Source organism: Struthio camelus, chromosome 2 (genome assembly GCF_040807025.1).
Source record: "Struthio camelus isolate bStrCam1 chromosome 2, bStrCam1.hap1, whole genome shotgun sequence".
NCBI lineage: Eukaryota > Metazoa > Chordata > Aves > Struthioniformes > Struthionidae > Struthio > Struthio camelus.
In genome coordinates this window covers 97,335,227-97,356,474 of record NC_090943.1, presented here as the reverse complement: position 1 = coordinate 97,356,474, position 21,248 = coordinate 97,335,227, and positions in this window count along the sequence as shown.

Sequence of the window (21,248 nt, the reverse complement as noted above, 5' to 3'; positions counted from 1 at the left end):
GCAGCATAAAGACCAGTGACATGGCAGGGTCAACAGAAATAACCTCATGTGCTCCCCTTTGACTTGGATCAGATTTGTACTGCTGGTATGTGTACAGATTTGTACAGATCCATGACGGAATCATAGATTCAGAGGTGAAAGATGCCTTTTCTCAAATCCTTGCTCTGAGAGTGATTAGGACAGAGAATAATCATTGTAGAGTGGATTATTCAAGATATTTGCATGAGAGGAGAGGCCCTTAATTCAGATCTTGATTTGGTAACTGTCAATTTATTTTTTGTGCAAAACACTAGAAAATGAGGAGATTAACAATGCATCCTGAGAACACGTATTACCTCTTATGTAGGGATCTTACTAGAGCTTGCTGAACTGTTTCCTTCAAAAATAGTTTGAAAAGGAAAATGACATTTTTTCACAAAAAAATCCCTTTCCTCTTTAGCTCAGAATGCCTATGTTTTTCCATGGAAATAGAAACAAACTGGCAATCCCAAGTTCCATCTTCCGCTGAGGACTCAGCTCAAGTAAAAGCACTTTGTTTACATACCATGTGCCCATAACTGGATGTTCCACGCAGTGAGCTGTTTACCCTTGCCAGTGCTTGGAGAAATCTTGCCCCCTCTCTTAAAGGCTAAATCCAGCTTATACCATTCACTGTATATTAAATAAAAAATAATGGTCTCAGCAAAGGGCATTTCCTGGGGATTGTCGACTGGCTGGGTGAGCTGATGGCCAGAAACTTTTATTTAAAAGTGCAGGCTTCCTCTGCTCTGTCATGGGAACTTCCATTTAAATTAGGTTCTATTGAATTCACAGATTCTTCATGCCATGAAATTTACCAGTGCTGATGGGTCAATGGCCCCCGGTGTAATGGGCAGCAATGCACACTAGAAAGACAGTGTTCAACAGCCTCATCCATGCTGAAGTATTTCTGCTCTGAACGTGGCCAAAGATACCCATTTGTTCTCCTGGGGCCTTCAGAAAATTTAAGTGGTTCCTCCATGGTTGTAAAATAGTTATTTTCAAAGTTTTAGGTGTGTGAGGTCATACAAGAGAAAGGAGAGATATTTGCCAGGGTCTACACAGAATCTTATCATTGACCATCAGCTAAATAAAAGCGGGGGTAAGAGAGGGATTTATGGCAGAACGAAAACAAGAAAGTGTATGGAAACCAGAGATGCACCTTGCCTAAGCACAAATCGAAGAAGCCTTTTTATGTGGACTTCTGTGTGAACCATGATAATAGCTGTGACATAAACCTAAGATAAAATAAAACTCCTTAAGTTTGTTTCCTTAAAAAAAAAGACAAAGTGCATCTGTTACAAGTTTTTGCTGTTGAAAATCAAAGGTCTTTGCCCTGCTTGACTGAGCAGAGATCAGTCAAGGTCAACAAAGGATCAACAAAGGTTGATCCAGCCAAAGAGGAAAATCCCGGGGGGCTAGCCACAAGAGCTGCTGCCAAAAGCAGTATCTGCGTAGCTCAGTCAGGCCTGGACAGGAGACCTGTTGGCCACAGCAGAAGTGGGTTGAACCCAGAGCGGAAACCCATGCTGGGCATGGGAACACCCCATCATCTCTATCTTATACCTGCCTTTCGTTGCTGAGCTGGGACATCAGTTCTTTCCTCAGTTTGTCTGGAATTCATGCATCATCTCCCTCTAGTACTCATTAGCAAAGCAGAGGCAGGATCAGGCCTTAAATTTATGGAAATTACATGCTGTCAAATGTGTTTTACTCCTCTAGGACTTTTTCACAACTTTATTGTAGTTGCATCAGAAGCTGATTTGTGAGGAAATAGTAGCATATTTTCTGTCCCCTCCCACCCCAGCACTACTGTACAGAAATGATGATCTGACAGGGAGCAAAAATCTCAGGCTGCATCAAGAAAACTAGTCATCATGCAGTTAGGTTGCTAGAATGCATTATTGGAAATAAATTCAGTGTTATGCTGACTTTCAGCAATGAAACCGTATTGAAGATGGTGAGTAAGAAAGCCTCCCTTTCTGAAGAAAAAAAAAAAAATCTCAAAATTAGCATCTTTATGGGTCATTGAAAGACCGGGAGCCACACCATAACGCATTACCCCTGCCTAGCTGCTCCGAACTGTGTGGGCTGAGGCATTTCACTAGGCTCTCACTGCAAGCTCTGGGGACAGGATGACATATGATGAAACTGAGTGATTTAGAAAGTGACAGCAGAAACATCGGAGAAGCAGATAGAGGAAGTAGCAAGGACACGCCAGAGCTAGCGAGGGAAACCGTTATAGTTTGACCCCGAGAAAAAGCTAAGGGAGAACAAGCTTGAGTTCTGGCTCAAAAGATGCTTGGAAGTGTGAAAAGAGAAAGTGCTGCCTATTGTTCTGCCTTCCACTGTGCCCAGAGTAACGGGACATTGTGTACATTCTTTCTAAATAAACAGAAGTGCATTAAAAAAATCCAATTCATTCACTCATCCGTTTGTTCTCCAAACAGAAACAACCTGTTAGAGACCCTGAATATTGGCTAACCACCTGGGTAAAAAAGGGTAGCAAGAAGTGTATTAATAAGGGGAACCTTCTCAGAACTGATCGTCTTTTCTTGCTTCTAGTAAAAGATTTTAATCCTTGTCTGCGATGATATTGTCATTAGTATTGTCATAGCAACTGCTAAACAAGGAGAAAGAGATGGTTAACAACTTTTTTTTTTTTAAACAGGCAGTGCAAATGTCTTACTAACAAGTAATTTGGTGACAGAATTTAGCAAACCAGTTGCACAGTAAATGGGTTTATCTTTAAACATAATGCTCTTTTCCATTTTAACTGAGCATAAAATTGTATCTTTAAAGGATCGGCAAACAGGGAGGGCTTCATGCCTCTTGAGCAGTTCCATGTGACATATGGTCTCTCCAAGCAGTAGTTTTATCGACTATGCACAGTAGCAGCAGATTTGAGCTAATGTTCCTGTGAAAACAAGCAAGAGTTTATCCAAAAACTTGAGGAGATAAGAAATGCCTCTTTGCCCTGCTGTATATGAAACACAAGTGATATCTTAGTCAAACTTAAAACATACCTCTATAAATACAGATGCTATTAGCAGCAACTGTCCCTAATGTTTTAGTACATGCACTGGGTGGGGTTGAAGAGGGCTTGGTGGCCTTTTAATTCTCTAGCCCACCTGTAAAGCTCCCAGGCACGTTTCCTCCATATGTCATCTGAAACATTAGATGGACCGGGGCTGCTGAGGAGGCCAGATGGGGCTCCATTGCCCAGAAGGGCTTAGCCCCAATCTTGCCTGTATGACCAGGCCTCCTGTTCCTGGCAGACATGATACAATCAGCATTGAGCCCTAGAAGAGAGCACATGTTGGTTATTATTAATGAGCAGTATGGATGTGGAAGAGCACTGTGCCTCCCTGCTCCCGAACATCCTGCTTCATGCTGGGAAAATGGTTCAGGAACTGTTTACTGCGCAGCTGATGTTCTGCGCTGCTAAAGGGTGGGATGAGCCCCGTATACAAATACACATGCCTAGAGTTTATTTTAGCACAAGACCCTGGCCAAATATTGGCCTAAAACTATTTTCAAGCTCACTGTCACCTCAGCTGGGGACTGCTGCCGCTTGACTAGTGCTAGAAATAATCCCTGTAAATTAACTGGTGCTGGCATTACAAATGCAGGAATAAGGCAAAAATTAATGTATTGCAAAATATTTCCACTTCTTAAGGTTTTTACTATAGTAGTTGTACACACACAGAACAGAAATAAATAAACATATGCTCATACGGTTATATTCATGCATACATACACACACATATTTATATTTATATTTATATTTATATTTATATTTATATTTATATTTATATTTATATTTATATTTTTATATGTGTGTGTGTGTGTGTATGTGTATAATAACATTAAATTACAGGTAACGTAGGAAGGAAAATTGAATGGCAGAGGAAGAAAGTTGGAAAAAAATTGCCTGTGGCTCCACAGCTCCACAGAGGGCAAGTTTTCAGAAAAGCTTTCAGTATGTTTGAATGGCTCTATGATGCTTTTGTACTAATGAGTGATTTTTCTCCCATTCTTGCAATAAGGTAATGGAGCTATAATTTGTAAGTTGAGTTCCTCAAGGCCTTTGCATCCACAAGAGTGGATTCCCTCCATTTTGATGCTTTTTGTGCGCTTTATGTTTCTTTCTCCCCTGCTCTTTGTGCTTCCCCTCTTCCCCCAAGCATAAGTGTCAATTTTACTCCAAATTCTCTCTGAAGTGAAGTGAAGCATTTTTTCTAGGACATAGCTGAGGTCTCTGTATAGCACTCATGCAAGTTTTCAAACTTGACATGAGGCTGAACACAAGGGACAGAGCAGTAACCCCTCTATTTAGTGGTACCCAGAAGAAATAGCCACCACTGGTGATAGCCAGAGATGAACAGCTGCCTGGATGAACTGGAAGGAAACTGTATCTCCTGAAAGCTTCTTGCTTTCTCTTGATTTCTCTTGAGTAACCATGCAGAGTCTCTAACCACAGGATAGTAGTATCAGCCCTTAAATATTGTGTGCATACAGAAGACACTGTGATATATACCCAACATGCAAAATACTGAGCAACAGAGTAAGGAAAACTTTGTGCTAACTCAGCAGAACTAGATAACAAATGCAGCTTTAATATAGCTCTTTCCCCCAAAAGGGTAATCACTTCTTACCTTTTCTCATTATGTGAGATACACTATAGACTTTATTCATTAGAGAGTATTCTGCAAAGTTGAAGTAAGAAACGGGAAAAATAATGGTGGCAGTAGAGTTGTAAATTCAGCTTGTATGTCAAAGAAATGACAATGAACTGATACACTTTCTGGAAAAATCACTGGTGATATATGCCATTCCTAGAATAAAAGTAGCAGGCATTCAGTGTGCCAATATCTGTAAGGTGTGCAGAAAGATGTGTCTGTCACAGAACTACAGAATGGCTGAGGTTGGAAGGCACCCCTGGAGATCATCTAGTCCAACCCCCTGTAGGGATAACTAGAGCAGGTTGTTTACGGCTATATCCAGTCAAGTTCTGAGTATTTCCAAGGATGGAGGCTCTAAACATCGCTGGGCAACCTGCTCCAGTGTTCGACCACCCTCACAATAAAAATGTTTTTTCTTAAGTTTAAATGGCATTTCCTGTATTTCAGTTTGTGCCCATTACCTCTTCTGCTGTCACTGAGTATCACTGAGAAGAGTCTGGGTCCATTTGCTTTACTATCCCTGTCAGGTATTTATACACACTGTGTATATACACTGTGTGTGAAAAAGGCTCCCCCTGAGCCTTCTCTTTCTTAGGCTGAGCAGGCCCAGCTCTCTCGGTCTCCCTGTATTACAGATTTTCCAAGCCCTTAATCATCTTTGTGGCCCTTCGCAGGACCCACTGCAATAGGTCCCTGACTCCCTTATACTGGGGCGTCCAGCACTGGACCCAGCACTCCCGATGTGTCTCACCAGGGCTGAGCAGAGGGAAAGATCACCTCCCTCCACTTGCTGGTGATGCTCTGCCTAATACAGCCCAGGAGGCTGTTGGCTGACTTTCTCTGAGGGCACATTGCTGGCTCACGGTCAACTTGGTGTCCACCAGGATGCTGAGGGCCTTTTCTGCAAAGCTACTTCAACCCTAGTGTGCATTGGTGCGTGGGGTTATTCCTCCCCAGAGGCAGAGACTTGGCATTTTGTTTTGCTAAACTTGAGATTCCAATTGGTCCATTTCTACAGCCTGCTGAGATCCCTCTGAATGGCAGCACAGCCCTCTGGTGAATCAGTCACTCTTCCCAGGTTTGTATCATCAGCAAACTTGCTGAGGGTGAACTCTGTCCTATCATCCAGGTCATTAATGAAGATGTTACATAGCACAGACCCTAGTATGTAGTAGTATGAAGATGTTACATAGTACAGACCTATGGGGTACACTACTAGTGACTGGCCTCCAGCTGGACTTCATACTACTGATCACAACTGTTTGAGCCTGACAGTTCAGTCAGTTTTCAGTCAACTTCACTGTCCATCTATCTAGTCTGTACTTCATTGGTTTGTTAATGAGGATGATATGGTCAACAGTGTTGAAAGCCTTGCTAAAGTCAAAATAATATATGCTGCTCGCCCCTCAGTCACTGAGCTAATCATCTCATTATCGCCATCATCTCATCTTCAGGTTGACCAAGCATGAGACAACTTTAGTGTAGTTCTTGGTGGTTTGATTGGAAAGAGCTGAATAACTTCTAATGAATCATCTATTTAATGATATTCAGCATCCTGATCACAAATTGTCCCTGAGCAGACTACGTGGGGTTCCCCCCAGTAATGTATTTCATATACTGTGGTTGGAAGCTTTTTTGGTCTGCATGTCATTTGCATGTTATTTTTATAATGCTGATCTAATGTTCAAAAACTGAGCCGTTCTAATTGGCCATCTATTCATATAATATGTTTTGGTTCCCTGATTAACTCTTAGAATGAGGTTTCAAGTGCACCTGGTCAAAACTGGCTTGCAAGTATTGATGTGCACTGAAAAAAACAAAAATTTCATGAGCATCTTTTTTTTTAATGGGAAATTCAGGGCACCTGAGATGTGGACACAGCTGAAGGAATTTACTTAAAATGAGAGCTAGTATCACCAAAAAAATCCTGAAAGTTTTATGGAGGTCAAATATTTAATAAAAGACCTTAGCTTGAGATTCTACTTTTTTTCCTTAGAGTCAAATTCGTCAAGACACTGTCCACATCCTGGGGAGGCTCTGAGAACTTTTCATGTTTATTCTTTTATTCTTGCAGTGGGTTCCCAGCTCCTTGGTGTCTGGCTGGATTAGACCCCTAGAAGTAGAAAATAATGGATGGCCCTTAGTCACATTAGTTGCCCTGCCTCGTGCCACTCTGGTGGCTTGGAGTGGGCAGAACAGTCAGGCTTAATACCAGGATCAGTTAGCATGTCTAGGTTACTGTTGTTTCTGCTCTTGCAATTTTTTCTTGAACAGAATATCAATTTTTTTAGACTGAATTAGACAGGGAGGGGTAGAAACATCTTCTGTATGTCCTCTAATTCTTGTTATCTTCTCAATAGCTGTCAGTTTTAGTTTGTTCATCGATCATTCAGTTGAGCTAGAGCAAGAAGATGAAGGACCATTCAACCCTTGATGTTGTTAACAAGCCTGTCAGACTTTGACAATTTGAATGAGAGAGATTTCATAAAATTATGAGTAAAAATTTAAATGTCTCGTTGAGGCATACCAGAGAATCCTTTGCTGTCAAATGAGCACTCAGGCTGTGGTAACACTTTTTTGCTTGACTCAGCACTCCACTCACATCGAACAGATCAGGTTTCTGGAAACACCTCTTTTACAGTGGGCATGCTCAGCAACATTAACGCAAGTGTTAACAGCATTAAGTGTTAAACATTTATCTGCTAACAATACTCTTACACATCCGTACGGTCATTTGTTTGCACACAGCAAAAGGGCCAGATAATTTAATGAATTCTCTTAAAAATGGACTAAGCTTCTCTTTTTCCATATCAATATTGCCACCTGATTCAAACTAACAAAATATTACACGCAATTCACCGTGCCTTTTTTCTACTGCCGTTGCCTGAATGGTCCACATGGATTTTAGGTGGTGCTTATTCCCAAAACAACAAATACTCTGGGTGTGTGTCTTTTTAATGATTTTTTGCTACAGCCATATCCTAACTTCACACAAGCAGTCTTCCAATAGTAACCATTTGGCTGTGGGTCCAAACAGGAGATCTGTGCAGCAGGCAATGCCACTGGAACAGTGAAGAGCCCTGGCACAGCAATACTAGCTACCAGTGCAGCACAAGCGCTGCAGGACCCTTTCATCTGGTACGCTTCGCCTTGCTGAGTGAATGGCAAAGTCTATCACCCTAAGCACAGGGCCAGAGGTTTGTCTGCCTCTCACCAGGACAGATGTGTCCCAACAACCTCTGTGAGGCTTTCCCAAATTCTACGACACGCAAGTATGCTCTTTTCTTCACAAACAGTTTTCTGCTGAGGGGAGCATAAGCTGCTATTGCTCAGTTGACTGCAAACCCCTTTGAACAGAAATTTTGTTTTCGCAATGTATGCGCATGGGCTGCCAGATGGATCTATTGTGTTATATGAATAACAGGCATGATAAACTTGTTTCAAAGGGAATAGGTGTCTGCTTCTGAGCCAGTAGCCAAAACCAGATGTAACCATGCAATTTTAGCTAACTAGGTAATCCATCAGCACATAGGCTTCAGCTTGGCAAAATATTTTGAGTACCAGCTTAACTTTATGTTTATGTTTATATACATAGATTTCAGTGGGGCAAACACATGTGCCTCAAGCTCAATCTGATTAAGGGCATCGCTGAAACAGTGTCATTAGCAAAAACCTAAATTTTAACTGTGTGAATTTGTCTAGGGATAAATATAATAGCTCTGCCTTGGCTGGCTTGGTTTCTTTTTAGCGTGGTACAATGTAAGCAGCATTCTCTCACACTGCCGTACTGATGGCCTACCTTCGTGTATACATGTTAACACATTCTCAGCATATCACATAGCTTAAAACTGATCCTTTCAACCACTGTGATGGCGTCTTTTTAGTTTTACTCCTCAGATTCTTTGAGGAACAATAATATTGATCCTGTACGTTCAAACTATTTAGGGAAGAGGGATGTTCATGCTTTCCTAGTTCTTTAAACTGTTCTTCTCTGCTGCCCATAATTGTCTATCCTCTTTTCCCTGCTCAGAAGTGAGTGTACTTTCTTGTCAAAGTTTCAGCATACTCCTCTGTCACATATTCTTCTACTTCAAGCTGTTTTGTTGTAATACTCCTGACATTTAAACTTGGGCACTTTAAAGGTTCTTTCTCTTTACTTTATTCTACGATTTATTGATTACTTCTAGCTTCTATTTCCCTAAATCTATTTCCTTTCATGCTTTCTCACCCTTCCCAATTCTTGTTATTTTGTCTCTTGATACAAATAACGCTTCATTCTGGTTTTAAAGGCACCACCACACCTGATTCTCTCCCACTGGACTGGCATAGCAGTGCTTTTTTACACAGTGAGGCCCAAAGGCATTGTAACTGATTACAGGGGTCATTGTTACTGATGAATGTGTCAAGGCCACACAATTACAAAGAGCCTGCTGAGCTGCATTGTCCTTTGCAAGTAGTCCCTGTAGAAGTCATAGGCACTACTCATAGATCAAGGGACTACTCCGTGTGGGAAAGTGACACTCCAAATTGGGCCTCAAGTCAGCATTGTATGGTGAAGCCTCCTTCCAAAAAGCTGAGGTACATCTGCTTTGCAAGTCAGACTTACTACCAGGATAGCTGTGAAGCAGAACGAAGTGCTTAGCCAGCAGTTTAAGATTATTGTGCCTTCATGTTGTGGGGCAAATTTTGTGCTAATTGTTACGTGGTGGCATCCACACTGCTGGCAACAGAGCGTGGCAGGTGTGGCTGTGTGTGTTCTGATCTACTGTAACCTACTATTTGGTGTTAGGTTTGCTCAGCCTGTGGCAGCCAGGTGTCAAAAGGGACTTCCATTCACCAGGAAAACCAATTTCTAATATAATAAATAAGCATGCACCCCGCTTCCCTGCACACAGCATGGGCATAGTATCTATGTCCACTTTGGGGTCTTCTGAGGATTGAAAGGTGTATAAACAAATTTGAAATCATCAGATGGGAGAGTGTAGAACAGAGCAAAGCATTATTATTGCTGTGTGGCCAAACCCTCTGCAAGGCTTTGAACAGCCTTCCTTTTCTGTCTCTTGCTTTGTTATGAGCGAGGACCCATGTCTTTCCTGTAGAAATGCCTGTGTTCCCATCCGGGAATGAGTGACACACAGTAGGCCCTTCTACTTCACCTCAGTGACCAAGATAGTAGAGTGAATTGCTGCTGTCCATGTACTACAGCAAAATACAGTAATTCAGCTAGAATGAACTACAAATTTGTACATTAGGCTAAAGGGGTAGATTGCCCCAAGGTAATGGCTTGATCCAGTGAAACACAGTGCTGTGTTTGGCTAGGCACTTTTGCCTTCTACAAAGTGCCCACTCCCAACTCGGACATGGTGAGTTTAACTAGCAGATTATAATCAATACTCACATATAAAGCATGCTCCAGTCAGTTAGCTAGTGATTTTTCAGTCAGTCAGGTTTCTCTGCATATGAAGAAATATCAAGGAAATAGGAAATGTTTGAACTCAGCTGAAAATGTATCTCCTGCTTATGTTCCAAAGTAAATAAAGATTTTTTACTAGCCCAAAAGAGGATGGTTCTTTACATTTCACCATTTCAATACAGATGAAACATTAAATTGCCAATAACATTTTATGAGAAAGGAATTCTTGTTAGAAATTTTATCTTAAAGTATTGATTTTGCCACTGTGAAGAAAATTGCTGTCCAAAAGTTTTTAAGAAAAAAAGAGTTAGCTTGATGGTATTCATATATTCAAATGTCAATTAGAAGATTTTAAATGGTGGAAAGGTGGCATCTTGCATATGTTAGTCTGGGATACAGCTCCTTATTAATCTGAGAATAAAGCTGAGTAAATCATGCTCTCTGGTTTATCTGTCAGAATGTATACTTCACATACCAGCATGACATTAGCCTGGTTCATTCTCCATACAACACGCCGAAGCGGTCGGCTGTCCTGGAGGCTTGAACTAGGTCTTTTTTTACATTAAAAACTCAGCCAGAAATGATTCAGCCTGAGAGATTTATAAATAGCAACACCTTTGCTTTCACTAATACCAGAAATTTGCAAGTTATGCTTCCTGTAGAAAAAGACTATTGCTGGGTTTGCATACGTATGTATGCTCGTGTATTATACACTCATGCTTGTATTTTTTGATAAGCAATCACACAGTGACATACGTTTTGAAAAATAAGAGACTGAATGAGTGCAAGTAAGAGAATGCTATGGTGGATTTTTCTTTCACCACTGGAAAAACAATTAGTCAATTATACATTTAAAAATATTTTGGAGAAAACCTTCAGCATGTCCCCATATCCCCTCTTTTTTTTTCTCCCCTCAGATTCTCTGCATAGGACAAAGTACATAACAAAAAATGTCAAGACATTTCAAGATGACCTGTTCTTCTGATATTAGAGGCATTTTACTTTGTTAACGGACGCTGTCAGTTTGGCTAATCCAGGCTGTCTGGAGAATTACTCCAAAAAAATTGGAAACATGCTTCCTTTCCCCAGACCTGGAGCATATTAGATCTACAGGACCCAGTGCTCTGCCAGCTCCAGGAGTGCAGCACAAGCAAGGGATTTGGCCTCAGACCCCCACGTGGCAGAGTGATGCTCTTACATGGGTTTTAATGGTGTTATCCTCGGATGAATGCGAGTGAGGCAAGCTCAGGAGCCGACAAGCATAAATAAATCTTCAAGTGAATGACCTGTAGTGTGCAGTTAGTGTGTGTATATGTGTGTGTCCGTCTTTCCTATTTAATTTTATTTCAGGAGCGGCTACCGTCTTGTGCTGCTGTGGCTTTGTTTTCTAATCTCCTCACGGATGCCTGCCAGCTGCTGGATGCTCAGGAGAAGACAGTCACTTGAGCTCGTTCCCGTAGGCCAAGTCCCCAAGTAAGTTCTCACACAACAGAAAAGAAATTCAGGACAACAAAAGATATCAGTGAAAAGGTTCTTTTAGTCTGAAAATTTGGTGGAGATTAAAATAGGGCAAAAGTTCAAACAAGAACGAGCCACTGCCAAGCAAGCCGGAATCTTGGCAAAAAGGAAGGAAAAGAAACATTGGTTTAAAAGGCGAGTAACCATGGCAAGGCAACAGCTCAATGCTAGAATCTGGTTAAGAAGTAATATCACACAGAGCTGTGATTGTTTATTCAAGGCTAGCCCATGAGAGAACAGTTGTCTCCAATGAGTGTTCTCACAGCTTGGATCCAAAATTATAACTGCATTTTTTTAAAGCATCCAGCACTTCTTCACAACCCATTTGCTGTTGAACAAAAGCAAAAGAAAGTACAAAGTTTATTCTTAGTGTCCCTTGTGTGTTTAAGGCACAGTTTTACATATGGAAAGGCATTTCATGTCAGCTGTTGAACTGGTATCATGCTTTTCTGCAGCAGTTGCTAATGGAAACTGTTGATACATTTTCAGTGCCTTTCCCAAGTTTCAGAAACTGGAAGCGGAGTGGCTGGTGTAGGGATGTTTTGTTTGTGTGATATTTTTGGAGGGTAAGAGGAGAGGTCTGCACCTATGAGTTGCATTATTGCAATTGCATTACCAAGCAAATAATGGACTGTGGGAGCTAACAGCTGAGGAATTAAATTTAGGCATGGAATAAAAATAATGGCAGCTTTGATACAAGTAATAATTTACTAAAGATGTTTTGCGTCTATCAGCAAATTCACAACATACATACACACACGGCCATACACCTGCTTAAGTTGTGCACCTGTTGTCCTACAAACAAATCAAAAGGGAAACATGGAAGCTCCCAATGTTCCACCATAAATAAAGTATGATTAATACCATTATAGTGACAACCAGGTATTGGCAGCACACAGAAAGAATGGAAGATTGTGATCTAATTTGTGCTTTTGTTTCAACATCTAGATGAACTTGGAATACATGTGCAGTGCTAGAGGGCACAGCTGTAACCTAACAGATGAGAAAGAGCAGGTCAATTCATCCTTGCTGTAAGTCAGAAGTAGCTCAAGCAAAGCAGAGATTTGCATGGAAATGAAGACAATCTAATTTTTCTAAAAATTGGGGATTTCATCACTTACATTATTTTATTGTTCAGAACATCTTGGGTTAACCTGTGGCAGAGCAGTCCATACAGAGCCTGTACAGAGAACAGATAGGCAGATCTCAGCACTTTTAGAAACCTTACTGACTTCACAGCTACTCTGTGGAGACCTACAGATCTTCATAGAAGTTCTCTTTTTGGAATTAGCATGCACATCCTTAAGCAAATCCTTCAGGCTAAGACCTAATTCACCACATTTGCACTTTGTGGACTCATTTACACATGTGCAAAGGGCAACTTTGAATGTTACTGGAGTCTCAGTCTCTTCAAGTCAACAGGGCACATGAAAAATGCTGTGTAGACAGCTTCAAAGTTCCCTGTTTACCCACAGACTAATTAAGGTTTAGGTAACAGAAGCATAATATCTTTGAACTTTCCTACTTCAGAGCTGGCTACACTGGCTGTTGAGGTGACCTTTTGAATTTTTCTTCTTAAAGGGGTGGGTTGGATTCTACAGGGTAAAAACTGAATTATTTCCTTTGCTCCTCTCCTTTCTCTCCTCCCTCCAGACAAATGCTTGCCATTGCCCTCCACCAAAGCATCCAGCTTCCTGATAAATTGCCTCTCCTGGAATCTGGCTCTCCTGTTGGCTAAGAATGGCTGTCATTACATAAATCAAATTTATATCAATGTCATTCCTCGTTTTAGGGGGCAAGGCATCTTTTCCAAGGTACAATTTGTTTGAATGTATTTATGCAATGCAAAGTGAGTTTTGCCCTCTCTTGAGTAAATGTAACATATATTAGGGGGAGACAGATCCAGTGCTTAGAGATGGATGGTTCTATACCTATGACTTCATTTTCCCTAGGCCTTTACATTCTTAAGCAGCATATCCCGCCTCTCCCTCACCTGCCATTGTACAAAGCCAAACTGGTACTGCATATTAGAGAGGAGATGTGCACAATGTTCTCTTCCATTTGTTTCTTTCCCTCTTGTCTAAAATGAAATCACTGAGAGCAGGAGTCCCCCTCAGTCTTTCTACATGGAAAATCATAACCTTGAGTTTTTGTGGTGCTCTGGCTCCCACTTGCACTCTGACAATCTCTTACTGTCAGACCCCTGTCTTTTTATTCCTTGTGCATCAATGGAGCCACATAGCAAGAACAGGATTTGGCACGTTGTTTTCAGCTGTCTTTTGTTTAAGAGCTCAGAGGTCTTGAGAAGCACAGAAGCTTTACTTTTTTTTTTTTTATTACATATCCTTCCATGGTAGGGGAATCATATTTTATCTCATGCTCTTATGCAGGGCAAAATTCTGCTCTCAGAGTCTTTCTGCATCTCCTGGATCCCTCATGAAGATCTCTGAGGTGTCTTTTGTATTCAGCACCTGATCCAAAGGGCACTGAGTCCCTCTATGCGCACATATTTCACTGCTATAAAGAGGACCTTGTACAGAAATCAAGAGGCAATCCAAAGCATTTGAAAAAGCAGAATTTGGCATGCTGCTCGTGCATATCTTAAACCTGCTAAAGAGGAATATATGTCCCACTTTTGTGTTATGTGATGTTTCCTAGATTTTCAGTGAGAACCTTTCGATTCAGAAGTATGAAATGGGGGCATATTGCCACTCTTCCTTGAGAACTTTCCCCTTTGTCACTGGTGTTGGGAATATGCAATCCAAAATACTCATTATTTGAGCAAATATTGCCTTAGTTTGAATTATTTTATTTTCCTTGCAATCACCTTTGAATGTTACTATAGTAATATCTCCGGTTTTCCTTGTCAAGGAACTGTGACAGATAATTTCATAAATCTTCAAGACAGCTACAGTGCAAAGAAAGTGATGCATTGATTTTACTCTTCTGACTTATATTTTCCTGTAAATAGAAAGGATATTTAAATGGATAGCACGTAGTTAACACCATAAGGAAAGAATAGAAGATCCAAGAGTCAAATAAACTAAAACATGAAAAAATACTGCAGTGAAAGCTGGGATTGTCTCCCTCACTCAATCTTTCCCCAAAACTCCTCCTTATCCTTTTAACTCTTTCTTGTGGATACAGGCAGATGGAGAACTGGGAACTGAAAGAGACAGGCCCTATGGCTTTGTGCTTCAGTGACAGTAACATTATCCTCCAGCAATTGCAAGAAAGTACTTTGCTGTATTGCTGGCTGGAAGATGCACAGTCACTTGATAGCAAGGTCATATAATTTGGTCTCTAGATGTGAGGAGATGAAGTGTCCTCACTGGAAGAGACTGAAAGCAGGACTTTTCAGATCCTTCATTTGCCAAGCTTCAATAAGTCTTCTCCAGACATGAACACATTAAGATTTGTTGTTTTAAATAGATATAACTTGCTACATTTGGGAAAATGGCCGCTAAAATGGCAGACAAGCATATCCACCATAACATCCCCAAGACAGATATCAAGTTCCAGGTAGCATAGTGCTAGAGCATCTTAATGAAAAATCTCCTTTTTCCTAAACAAATAGTTTTCCTTGATTTCAACCTCAAAATGAAAAAAAATACTGAAATATTTTAATTGAACTTCTCCCATATCCTCAGCTGTGGATGGAAAGGAAAAATATTCAGTTCAAACAATTAACGTTTGGCAAAGTTCTGAACAAATGAAAACAGGGTGTTACAATGGGAAGATGTTCATGGTAGGAGCAATGAACTGTAGGTCCTCTAAAGAAAAGTCATCCACCATGCAGGCCAGTTCAGTCTGGCCTGCACACTTTGCCTGCTATGACACCTGAGAGCTGAGTGCCACCTATATGTGGCAAGGCACCTGGACTGCTGAGGCATCCATAAAGGATGGAGGTGAGACTGGAGATGGGCCATATTACCTGCATGGTGTTTGAGCAGGCCTAATGTCAACACCTGGTCTCCTCACTTCACAGAAGAGGCTGTAAGTCACTGCTAGAGACGTTAACATACGTTGTTCTCCCATTCCTAGTAACAAGCTATCCTAAAAGGATCTGCCTGATGCTCCCATAGGAGTGGCTTGATGCATGTTCTATGGGTTGGCTGCCTCACATTCCTTGCTTCTCCAAGCATGGCTTTTTCTGAAATTCAAGAATTTGCTCAAAGTACCTTAGAAGGAGCTTGTTTGTGAGGACCCAACTCTACAGATTGACATCAGTGCAGTGAGGGCTGATCCTAGACCCAAAGGGTTGAGTCTCCATCCCTACAGTGTTGTACGCTAGAGCTCCAGCAGGAATTCCTCGTCCTTCCTGTCTGTGCCCTCCTTGTGGCTCCTGCTACCAGTTTGGCCCCTCAGAAGAATGGAAATGCCAGCTAATAGTGACATCAGAGGCTGCATGAGAAGGTTCAGGGTGCTGCTGTTTGAACAAAATCAGCCAAGTGTCTGAGTACAGGTTTGAGTAAGAGGATCAAGCAAAATGTGAACACAGGCTTCCTCTGAGCCTGAGATGAACTAAAGAAATCATCCACACTCCTGTAAGAAAGATGTAGAGCCTCAGTAGACATCTGGAAACCCAGCCCTGCCCTGGGCAAGTGACCTTTCTTTGCAACAAATAGGGTTTTTGTACAGACATTAGGACTTCTCAACTAAAACCATTTTTGAGTATATTAGCTCACTTCATTAAAGACAATGAAAGTTTAGAGGACCCTAGGAGAAGGGATTCCCAAAGTCCAGTGAGGTACTGTAGCAATCCCACCACTGGAGTCACGATTTCCTGCTGCTATACAGTATGCTGCCCAATGAGGCCTATTTCTTAAGCTTTGTTATACATCTCTCTGAAAAGGGTGCTGTTAGATAGTGAAATCTGCCAATTTCTCTGTGCTTAGCTTAGTGATAGACCAAAGACAAGGATTATCTCATGGATGGATGCCTTGTCAGGGTCATGAACTAGAGTTTAATTTTATGTTTTAAGCTTCTTGTGTTTGCCATTTTATCAGTTGCTGTAGGCAGCCAGCAGGCTCGCATTTCACCCACAAAGAATGCAGCATTTTAGATGATGCAAATGGTGTTAGGAACTTGACATAGCTGTGGGATAAGATCTTTAAAAAAGAATGTTCCTATGCCTTGTGCAAACACAAACAAATGCCCATAATTGGCTAGGGGCTAAGAATAAAGAAAGTGCTGGTATGGAAACACTGCTGCCGGACAACTGTCAGGAAGAGCTTACAAATATTAAGTGGAGTCTATATAGTGGAGCAAGGATACATGATGGAACATAAAGGCATGCTGCACAAGTCCAAAAGGAGAACAAACGAGAGAAGGCAAAACTGCAAGAAGAGCTGGAAGAAAAGAATCTGTGGATAAGAAAGTAGCAGACAGCAGCAGGATGGCAAAGGCATGGCATTTGATAGGAAATAAAGAGATGAAAGTGCATAAAGGAAACATTTTAGCCACTGTAGGAGGATAAGCTCACAGACTAACTCTGTTTACTTCCCCTGCCAGAAGTAGGCCCTCGTGCTTTACACAACAACCGAAGCTCTAGTGACATCTTCCATCCTAGCTCACTGAGCTCCTTCCTTCAGCTGAAACCATTCCTTCTTTATGCACCCAAGGCTGCTCTGTGTTATGAGGAGAAGGGTGCTTGGGAGCACTTTGCCAAAGTCTTTTTCAGTGGGACAGAGATCCAATATTTGGGACTGGGGATCCAACCTGAAGCACTTTTTTGTACTCTTGAGAAGTTTAACTTCAACTTTTTTAACAAAAACATATTTGCAAAGAGGATACTGCTGTTCAGTATTTCACTTAGCAGCTCTGAAATAAGAAGAAAATATTCAAGCTATATGCAGGGCTGTGTTTGCAGAGATTTCATCAGTAGCAAACACTTCTTGATAGGCTCACAATGTAAAATGAGGGTTTATTATTTCCCATTGTTTTTCCCTTTAGCATTTGTCCATCTTGTACTGGCACTTGATTGGATGAGTGGACGGTGAGGTGGATTGAGGACTGGCTGGATGGCAGAGCTCAGAGGGTTGTGGTCAATGGTGCAGAGTCTAGTTGGAGGCCTGGAGCTAGCGGCGTCCCCCAGGGGTCAGTAGTAGAGCCAGTTTTGTTCAATGTATTCATCAGTGACCTGGAGGAAGGGACAGAGTGCACTCTCAGCAAGTTTGCTGATGATACTAAACTGAGGGGAGTGGCTGACACCCCAGAAGGCTGTGCTGCCATTCAGAGGGACCTGGACAGGCTGGAGAGGTGGGCAGAGAGGAACCTCCTGAAGTTCAACTAAGGCAAGTGCAGGGTCCTGCACCTCGGGAGGAAGAACCCCATGCACCAGTACAGGGTGGGGGTTGACCTGCTGGAAAGCAGCTCTGCCGAGAAGGACCTGGGAGTCCTGGTGGACAACAAGTTAAGCATGAGCCAGCAGTGTGCCCTTGTGGCCAAGAAGGCCAATGGGATCCTGGGGTGCATTAGGCAGAGTGCTGCCAGCAGGTCGAGGGAGGTGATCCTGCCCCTCTCCTCAGCCCTGGTGAGGCCGCCCCTGGAGTACTGTGTCCAGTTCTGGCCTCCCCAGTACAAGAGAGACATGGATCTCCCAGAGTAAGTCCAGCGGAGGGCTACAAAGATGATGAGGGGCCTGGAGCATCTCTCCTATGAAGAAAGGCTGCGAGAGCTGGGCCTGTTCAGCCTGGAGAAGAGCAGACTGAGAGGCGACCTGATCAACGTGTACAAGTATCTGAAGGGGGGGTGTCAAGAGGATGGGGCCAGTCTCTTCTCCGTGGTGCCCAGCAACAACAGGACAAGAGGCAACGGGCAGAAACTGAAAACACAGGCAGCTCCATCTGAACACGAGGAAAAACTTCTTCACTGTGAGGGTGACAGAGCATTGGAACAGGTTGCCCAGAGAGGTAGTGGAGTCTCCTTCCCTGGAGATATTCAAAACCCATCTGGATGTGATCCCGTGCAATGTGCTCTAGAGGACCCTGCTTGAGCAGGGAGGTTGGACTAGATGATCTCCAGAGGTCCCTTCCAACCTCAGCCGTTCTGTGATTCATTAGGTCACAGTGTGCTTTTTTCCAGTCCCAAATCTTTTCTCAAATGCAAATCTTGACTGTCTGGGCTGGGCCCACCACTAATGAAGGATATGAGTCTGAATAGGAAATTCCTCTTCAGAAGTCAGTAAAGGGGCTCTCAGCAACGTTATGCTGCTTTCCCTTCAGGATCTGTGCATACAACCACACACCAGCCTGCCAGGAAATATCTGCCTTGAGAAAAAACAAGATGATAAACCTTGACTTAACGTTCACAACTGTTAGCTCTATTTGAGAGAAGTACAGAGTAAATAATGTGAGATAGCTCTTATATTCTCTCTCACAGTTACCTGCCCGCACTGCATTAATGATATCAAGGCAGGGAGCTCTTCCAAGATCCCTGCGCGTTCACTGCTGGCCAGGCCATGTGGAGGTCCTGTAGATGTTTCCTGCTGTCCCACACAAACACCTCTCATCTAGGCAGCAAGGCAGGAGATGTTCCCACATTTTCAGCTTTACAATCCCTGGCACTCTTGTGATGATTTCAAAGATGTTACAAAGGTGAATGATTGATGCCTTCAAGGCCCTGTTATATTAAGGAGTGTGTTGTTACAAAAGAAAACTGAAGCATGAAGTCAGTTAGTCATGTATCCAGATATACAGTAGATTAGCTGCCGCGCTGAGAAGGGCAAAGAAGATGACTTAATGTGCAGCTTTGTTCCCTTAAATAAGCATCCAGAACTTGTCATCTGGCCTGTGGTGCTCAGGGTCAGAATGGAAACAGCCCTATTTGGACCACCTATGAGAGCACCTGAAGTGGCCCTGATTGCCTACTGAGGCATCTGCACTCAAAAGAAGAATTAAAGTTTCTTATCCATCTCATAGCACCTCCCCGGGTTATAATATGGGGTTCACATTAAGTAATAATTAACAATTTAACTGCAACTCACATTTCAAAGTACTGTAGATCTTCACTGGGAGGAAAATGTAGGAAGCCAATAAGAGCTGTTAAGATTAATATGTCTCAAGAAACCACCAGGTTTTCCACATTCACATAGTAGCAGGAATTTTGGCAACAGTACCTTCCATTTACTGTAGTGGAAAAAATGTCATCAGTTCTTAATTCAGTGGAAACTACTAAATTAAAAGTCCTTAGACTATCTGGATTCAGTAGAATTTAGGGCTTGATTCTACACCTTTCAACTGAATGGGCATATTGCCTTTGCACTTTGAGGGACCAAGACTAGTCCCTGCTTAAAGTAATTTCAGGCTAGGTACAAAGCAGTTGTTGGTGATAGGGAAAAAAAGCAAGCCTCTTAATTATCCTATTAAGGTGAGCTGTTGACATATACTGGAAAACCTCACTTTGCTACATGTCTCTAAATTCAACTTCCCCTGAGGGAGATGGGTGGTCTTTCTATGCTGTTCCATCAAAACTGTGCATCTTTGCTGGCTGGCATAAATTAAAGTGATGTGATTGCTGTCCTTTGTTATAGTGACTTCCACACCAAGTCACTACAACACTATAGTCACTTCAGCACCAAGGGATTCCCACAGCAGCAAGGCAGTAGTAGGATGTGAATGTCAAGCATTTTCTTTCCTTTCCTCAGAAGCAGGTGCTCAAAGCTCCTGTACCGGAAGATCCGTTTTATTTGTGACAGAGCTGTAATGGGGCTGCCTAAAACATGTCTGAATACTGCTGTACATGAAGTGTACAGTACCAAAATGCCCTCTTCATATGATTTTCTTCTTTGTATCTGTGCTTTCCCAGTCTCTGCAGAGGCTTCTTGGGAAATTCTTAAATGAAGATGTGGACCTGTGGCCAAGGAAAACTGGGCCAAGATCTCCAAAATCACATAGGCCACCACCGCAACATCTGGTTCGAACAATTGCTACCGCATGAAGCTGACCACATTTGAACTGGTAACCCAGCTGACTCGTCACTGCTCACATAAGCCAGCCAGCCTTCCTATTACTAACATCTTTAGCTGGAACCATTGCTAATTTAAAAATGCTTTGACCACTCCCATTACTTCAGAAAATCAAGATCAAGAAGAGTTTATAAGGGAGGTCACTGTAAATCCGAAAAAAAGCCCCTACCCTGTCTTGTACTTTTGCTCTTCTGTTTTCACTTTAGATATTTGACTCCTGATGAGTCATGACATATGCATAGCACATATGTATGAAGTAAGTTGGCTCTTCCACCCTTCTCCTGCTACAGTTGCTTCCTCACCACTACCCATTGTTCCTGTTTCTGGACGTTTTTCACCAAAACAGTCTAAGAAAGAAAGAAACTAGTAAAGATCCTTCTGATACCCACTGGTGCTGCTATGACAGCAGCATTATTTGGTGTGAATTTAACATACAGCTTCAGCTCAGGACTGGGAATCTGAGCTCTGACTGATATGAGCAATCTCTCTGCCACACTAAGCTAATCACAGGAACCCAGCTTGAATCACAGAATCACAGAACGGCTGAGGTTGGAAGGGACCTCTGGAGATCATCTAGTCCAACCTCCCTGCTCAAGCAGGGTCCTCTAGAGCACATTGCACGGGATCACATCCAGATGGGTTTTGA